Below are 8,213 nucleotides of genomic sequence, written 5' to 3'. Positions count from 1 at the left end.
CTCTCCTTCCATGAAAAAAAGTTATTACTACCTACCAATTTATTGCTTTCCTTGCAAAAAAAAATTGATGTATATTCAGAAGGGGACATGTACTTACTTGATAGATTTTGAGATGTGATGGATTTACTTCCTCCTTGAAGACTTGATGGCTTTCCTTCATAGGACCTTTGATGTTCTTCAAGTGGACTTTCTTGATGATGAGATTTGCTTGAAGACTTGTAGCTTTATGTAGGTCCTGCTTCAATCTGCTCTTCTTTGTAGGTGCCTTTATGTAAGGCTCTTCTTCTAGCTTTGTATATCTTCTTGATGAATGATGGATTGTATACCCTTCTTGACCTTGAAGTGATTGATACTTCTAGGCTTGATGCTTCAACTTTGTAGATGCTTCTCCTTGATGAGTGTTGTTGAGTTGCCCTTTCCTTGATGTGTCACGTTACGCTCTGATACCATGTTGAAGAATTTAGGGCAAAGTAGTGTAGTGCGATTCTTCATTACTTGATAAAAATTTGTGGAGTCTTTTTATGTTTCTTGTTAGATTCTTCTTCTTCTTCTTCTTATTAGTGCATATGTGTACATCATCAAACTGCTACCAAAACACAAAAACAGGAACACAAGACATTGGCTCTCCACGAGGGCCAAAACCTCTCTTGTCTTGAGAGGAAAACCCTTTAGTGAATTTCTCTTATTGAAGCTTAAATTGATCAATGCAAAACCCTAGACCCCTGATAAAGAGATCCTCCAAGCACAAGTCAAGTCCTTCCTTCTTTCTATACTTTATTCCCCGACAATTCTTCTGGCACTTTGTTCTTTGGCACTTCATCCTCCTTCTTCCGGCACTTATTTCTCTTACTATGAATCTTGTATAGAGATATACCTTCTTTGGGTGAGTCTTCTAGATAAGATGTTATTCATCTATCCCTTACTCAAGTATACTTAAACTTTGACCAACCAAAATCCTTCTTGAGTGTATCACTGTTCTGTTGCTCTAGTTTCTTGCACGTGTGGGAGGATTACTGGGTGTTACCTGCCCTTCTCTTCTTTGTTTCAGTGTCTTTCTTCCAGGCTAGAGTAGGAGGCATTGTAGGCCTAGTTGGTAGCTCAAACAAGGAAGAATATATAACTGTGATCTCACTGCTATCATAACTGTAGATTGTCCTTGATTTCCTCGCACGTGTGACTATGTATACCCTAGAAAACAGTCCTTTACCTTTGTTGTCATTTATCCTTAATTTGTGTCCATAGTAGACCCTTTTTCCTCGACTTCCTTCATTCTTATTATCCCCTCCTTTTCTTGCGGATTTCAGAGCTTGATTAGTACTTTGAATTTGGAGTCGACAACCTCTATAAATAGAGGATTGTCCCTCCATTTAGGCTGACTTGTAGGCTGACTTGATTAACTGTTTGTAGGCTGACTTGTCCTCTTAATTGTAGGCCGACTTTGAGGGTAGTTTGGTGGCTGATTTGTTGAGTAGACTTTGGATAGCTTCCATGTTGGTGTAGCATGCTTGAAGGAGCTTCTTGATGGTTCCATAATATTGGAGTGGACTTGACTTTTCTTGGAGGTTTTTCCCTTTAACTTTAATATATGTTTGTACATGGTGTATCATGCCCTTAAGACCTTCAACATTTTATTTTGACTATTTCACTCACCTATAGCACTTTGACATGTGCTAGACCTACTTCAATGAGAAAGAAACTCATTGACATATATTATAAAATAATGTTTCTTTTCTTGAATAAGTACAGATATCAAAAGTACATTTATGAAGACCGAACATAGTTACACTTTCCTTCAACACCATGTTTCATGCTTACGGAAGGTTATCGGTGACAAGTTAGTAGTTCAAATAGTGTTTGCAAAACTTGTCGAAGAAGGAAAAATCATAGTTGAGCCTGAAGTAGTCATGGAAATAAGAACTTGAAAACTATGGAATTGTTTAATTTCAGAGTATCTCATCAAGTGGAAGAACTTACCAACTGAAGATTCCACATGGGAGGATGAGAATTTTATACAGAAGTATCTAGAACCAAGCGTTGAGGACAACATTTTTTTAAAGGAGAGGGGCATGTTAGGTCCCTATAATACTAGTGTATCCCCCTTATGGTTATTGTTATTGTAGCCCTGTTGTGGGGAAAAATGCTTATGCAGGACGATCCTATCCACCTAATGTGTGACAGTGCCTTAGCAACAAACAGATACAGCTATTCTGGTTTCTTCCTTTATGAACTGTGAAAGAGGGGAGATCAATGGACTTACTATTGTCTTCCGTTTGTCCCTCGATCTAGATCCTCTTCTCTTTGGGTGTTCACAGCTACTTGCCTCCTCGCTTGCTCAAGAGAACAGCTACTTGATTCCCACGAGATCACAAGAGAACAGCTACCTGTGACAAGAGAACAGCTACTTGCGATAAGAGAAGAACACAACACAAAGGCAAATATACATATTCATAAATGATTCAGGACTAGAAGTAAATCAAATACACTAATGCAATCATACAAATACACCAGTATATAGGAGAAAACCAAGATAGCTTTATTGATTGATAACAAGGTTCAGGAAGAGATACAACCCAGAGGGCTCCAATCCAGCATCTCCTTCCCAGCAGAATGGAATTCCTTCTTCAGCTCCCTTCAAGGCATTAAGCACCCAATGTTTCCAGTCTCAAACCAACAACAATTCTTTGCAATAACAAAATTCCAGCCTCTAGATCTCATGGAGGAGAGATCTATATATAGTTATTTTGGAGAGAGGATGAGTCAGCTTGAGATCTGACTAGTGTCCTCTCCCTCTCTCAGTTCTTGAGTCCACTTGGAGGTTCTTGCTTCCACTTGGAGATTTGGAACCTCTTACTCATCACCAGTCGAATTCCCTGAGGCAAGTGTCATTTTGGAAGCTTCCTGAGCATTGACACATTGAGGAATGAGCCTGCCACTTGTCCAAACTCGCTCAGTGCAGGTAGCTTTTGTTGGAGTTGACATTCAACGTAGGTAGACAGTGGAGCAGTTGACATTCAGCGCAGATGCTCAGTGGAGCAGTTGACATGATCCTGAATTGACTTGTTTTTGAGTGGTTTCAGGTGGAGAACTTCTGTGAATTGCTGTGGTTAGTTAGCCTTGTTCCTCTAGGGGTAGGAACAACATGTTTAGGGACTTTGGATCCCTTAGATTATGGACATTTCATGCTCAATGCTGTAAGGCACAAAAATGTCTATAACAGTTGCCCCTTAAAGTATGAGGCCATTTATCGGGTGAAATGCTTTATCCAGGAGGGTCCGAAGTTCATCCATTTGCCGGGAGGAGACCTGTAATAAGATACAATACAATACATTATGACTCATACTGCTTTCATGATCTAGCTGAGGCGGGCATTCCCATGCTCAGCTTTATAAAATTCATTTTTGTACATAGAACAGACGATCGTCTGATGGTAGACTGATAATTTTGGCGAAATTATCATCCTTTGAGTAGGATGATCATCTGCTGCAATGATGTACATGTCAAATGTCTTTATTTTTCCTGAATATATATCGCAGCCCAGATGGATGAAACTAGATCCGGGGTCTTCAAACTCGTTCGATCTTCACTCTAAGTACAAGTCGAATCCATGTGAGAACTGCGCTGAAGTCGAACATGGAAAGACATCGCTTGATTACCGGTCAATGATGTAAACTGTTAACAAGCGCGAGATGAATCACCGATAATGATAATGATCCTCAAGGTACTGCAGTACAATTCACGCGGTGTGAATAAAGGACTTGGCGTCGAACACCACGCAAAATCTTCTGGTCGAAGGTCATTGATGTATACCTGTCACCGGAAGTGAGAAACTTGCCATTGAGGCATGCAAGCTTCAAAGTACTGAAGGGGTTGTTCCTAGATCAACTTCTTGGATAATGAGCTGATGTCGACAAGAAGTGATCCGTCAAAGGAGGGCCTTAATGAATCCCACATCAGTGACACGGAATGGAGCTAATGATTTTAATGGAGGTGAAAAACGATCTGTGACATATGATTCAGGGTGGCGGTCATGAATGGATGAAGGATAATGTATGGCAGTGGATGGGACCCGGTTGACTCTTTCTGAACGACTTCTCTTGAACATATGGCGACACTGATGCGATGGATCGGTAGCATTACCCCAAATATGGATGGTATGGCGAGACCATGGTGATGTGACCGGTGAATGAAACAACCCAACCAGATTGTGGTACGGAGGAAAAGTGTCATGTTTAAGAGCGACCTGCTACCATCAAAGTTTTCTTTAGTTTTCTCCCAATTTTTCCCCAGTCATTGCTGACCAGTACCTCTTTATTTTTGTCAAGCTTGAGGAGGATAACATATGCTTGTTCTATAACCTGCCCTTCGGGCAAGCCCATCGCTATGTTTTAACGAGCCTAGCGATAGTGAAACTCGTTCTCGTCTAAAGACAAGTTTGTCGCTATTTAATGATTTTAACGAGTCTAACGACAAGGATAACTCGGTCCTTCTCATTTTTAGAGAGTCTGAAAAGGTACATAAAGTCAACTCCAAAATTCCTTTTTCGTCATCTAATCCCTTAAGTCCGAAAAAGTATAAAACAATACAGAAGGGATGAGTTTTCGATAGCTTTAACGAGCCGAACAAAACAAGCGCTCAATCTTTTTGTGCAATAATCCCTCAGGTCCAAAAAGATTAAAATTTAGAGGAGGGATGGCTCTTCTGGTCGTTTTAATGAGCTGGAAGGCCAAAACTCGACAATCTTTTCATATTTTACGAGTCAGTTGAAAAGAGCTTAAAGAAGACTCGTCTTTTGAGGAACGAGTGATAAACAGGGATAGCAGCTAATTCCAGGTACAGGTTGGAATTTTCCAATCACGGCAGCGTCACAAGGATGGCTAGGTGAAGTCACTCTTCGCAGCTGTTCCTTAAAATGGGTAAACAATCATATGGAGGTGAACGATTGGCCAAATGAAAAGTGGAGGTGACATGTGCAAACACGACCAAGGCTTTAATGGCTGATGATATTACATTCACAGTGGTTATTTACCGGAATAGGTTCATTTTTTATTTTAAAATGAGCTTAAACACTGGAGGAAACTCTTGCTCACTGCTTATATTTATTTTTTAACGAGCATGAAGTCCGCATTAAAACTGCTCGGAATATCGCTTTTCTATTTTTTAACGAGCATAAATTCCGCGTTAAAACTGCTCGATCTTATGTTTATTTTTTAACGAGCATGAACTATGTGCTAAAACTGCTCGGATCTTGCGTTTATTTTTTAACGAGCATGAACTTTATGCTAAAACTGCTCGAATACCCAGTCATATGATAAGAGTGTCTCATCAAGATTCTATTTTTTATGGAGCTTCATCTCACTAAGCTTTGCTCCTCATCCTTTCTTTATGCAAGTTAGGAAACAGCTAACCCAAAAAACAGATAAATAACCGCTCTTTGCTTGCACTCCAAAAGGTTTGCATGCCCCCAGGTATAAAGTACGATTTCAAGGTTACCTCTACTTCAATTCCATCGAAACTTTCGTTTCACCAGGAGAGGCCTACCTCTTTCAGGTTACCCAAAGCTTGTCTCATTAATCTTTCAAACAAAACACTTCCTCGGCAATGTGTACCAAAATAGACAGAGGTGAGTGACGATACCCGCCCTCTCACCTAACTTTGACAAGAGAATCTTATTCTAGAACAACCCCTCTTCCAACCACGGACGGGGTACGGACTAGTCATATTCTCCCGCGGAAACCTACCCTATACCCAGAGTTTTCCTGCCGAAGCAGGCCAAGACGCATGCCCCCTGGGTTCCAGTCATATCCTCCTGGATTACTCGCGCTCATCAGGAGGACGGACCGTGGGTTGAGACACTTCTTGCGTGAATAGACCATTTAGGGATGGTATATGACTATTTGCGATGCGTGATCCGGGGAACGAAAGTTGGTCCACGAGCTTGACCACTCTTCCTTCATGTGAAAAACACATTACTCTAAAAAGTGAGGAGACTATAGCTCCCATGCAATATATATAGTCTCGTCCAAGGAGTAGGTTATAATCCAAGGGTCCTTGAAAGACCATCACGTTCATTTGAACGGTCTTCCCTTTCAATGTTATAGGCACATTGGGGAGGATCCCTAAAGGTCGACTGGTTCCTTTATCAAAGCCTGAAAGATTTCTCATTTCAGGCAAAAGCGCTGGCGAACCAAGCGCTTTCCAAGCAATAGAGGAAAGGATACTCACAGATGCTCCCTCATCAATGATAGTGCCAGCCATTACCATTCTGTATATTTGAACGATAATTCTGAATGGTATGCTTGCTGGCAACCGGGGTCTGCCTAGTTGGTTCCAATCAAAGGACACAACCAGGTTGCTTGGTGGTGGGACCGAATAAACGGCCGGATAGCGCTCTGATGAACTTCCTTCCTGCGATAAAGGAATGGTGGCATTGCCCCCTTGATCATCAGAGTCAGTGCTGATGAAGAGAATCTGGACGGTGTCGTCTTGATTCTCCTCTGTGATGGTGTCATTCGAAGATAGATCCTCTGAAGGCAAAACCGGGTCAACTTCCGTTTCAACCTTTAGACTTTTGTCAGGTATGGATTCAGACGGTTCATCTTCAATGACAGGTGCTTCGGCTGACCACCTAGGCGGGTCAGCCGGGTTCTCAACTAGTGAGGGAGTTGGCAGGAGTCTTTGATATCCAGGAGGGAGATGCGCTCGTAAAATCGGGCGATCTTCCAGAACTCTTTTTGCCTCGTCTAAGAAGGGACAACGGTGGATGGCGTGATCGCCTTCACACAGTTTGCAGGGAAATTTAGCTTTCCCGCTCTGTCCTGGGGCTTCACTCCCACTAGTTGACGGTGAGCAGTCGACATGGCTATCAGAGGTCGATGCTACCGAATTGTGCAAACGGGGGGACCAGTCTCTTAGTATCCGGGGGATACAGGGACAATCTCTATGGAAGTGGTCTCCCTTGCATATGACGCATGGCGATTTAGGCCTTGCGAGTGTTGTGTGTGGATTTTTGTCAGATGACACTTGTTTGCCCCCAGTCTCCTTAGGCTCCTTCTTCTTCTTCCCTTTCTTCTTCTTCTCCTTCTTCTCCTTAGGAACTCGGTTTTTTGATTTACCAGTCCCGTCAAGCGAAGAGGAAGGAGGAGAGGAAGATGAGGTGGAAGGCTGGGAGGCAACTCTTGTCTGATCTAACTGTTGACTCGACTGTTCAGGAATGGTAGTATTTTGAACGACATTGGTTGAAAAGAGCCAGACTGGTAGGCCAATTGTCAGTCCTGGAAGCGACAATGTGGCCATGTGGGGCGCACCAACATCTCCCCAAGAGGAGAAGGGACTAGGATTTCCACCAAGGGGAATTCCTTGGTTGGTGTGCTCCATCTTTTCAACCTAAATATCAACGCAGGAATAAAGGGTGATTGTTCCATTTAAAATAAATTGTTAACGACGCTTTAGACACAACTTGCTTTTTCACTTTTAAAGAGTCGAGAAAAAGCTAAAGATGACTCTAGTCTCCTTCGATGTTTTAACGAGCCCGAAGTGACAAATGCTCGGATGGACTTTTTCTATTATAGAGTCTGAAAAAGGCCAAAAGAAACTGCTCTGGAGTTCTAGGCAGAGGGTGTGCCAAACTTTTCGCAAAACCGCAGAATACTTTTTAAGGTACGGGCGGTCGATCTTCGTGAATGCTGTGTTCACTGCATTGCGATCAGTAGGGCGGCCGACACGGCTTCCTAAGGATAAAGGATATATGCCTATAGGGGTCTCCCAATATATACGCGACGGTACGTGGGAGCACAATCCGTACTAGCGCTATCATTCCTCAGGAGGAATCACCCACCTTCCACGAGATCGACAGTCACTAGGCTTAACGACGCCGGAACACGTCTCTAGCCTAGACCTCTATGTTGTGCGTTATGTTACAAAGCGTTGTTAGGTTCATTCAGTTTATTTTAGGTTGATCTTTTTAAAGTTTGCCTTTCAAGGTTCACCACGAGATGTATGATACAAATTCCTAAATGCAGTCTAAAGATGATAAGCAAGCTTTATAATATTTTCAACTTTGAAAATCCTAGCTACTAAGGGAAAAGAAAGACACTATCTTTTCTCAAAGAGCAATCAGCACACTCTAATGCACTCTTTCCTAAATCAATCATGCAAACTTATCAAAATGCAAATGCACAATGCAGGTGTTTGTTTTCCACTTTCTTAGTATAGAT

Source organism: Pinus tabuliformis, chromosome 6, assembly GCF_031772625.1.
Source record: "Pinus tabuliformis cultivar Carrire ecotype Pingquan chromosome 6, CPIR1, whole genome shotgun sequence".
Taxonomy (NCBI): Eukaryota; Viridiplantae; Streptophyta; class Pinopsida; order Pinales; family Pinaceae; genus Pinus; species Pinus tabuliformis.
This window is presented reverse-complemented; position numbering follows the sequence as displayed.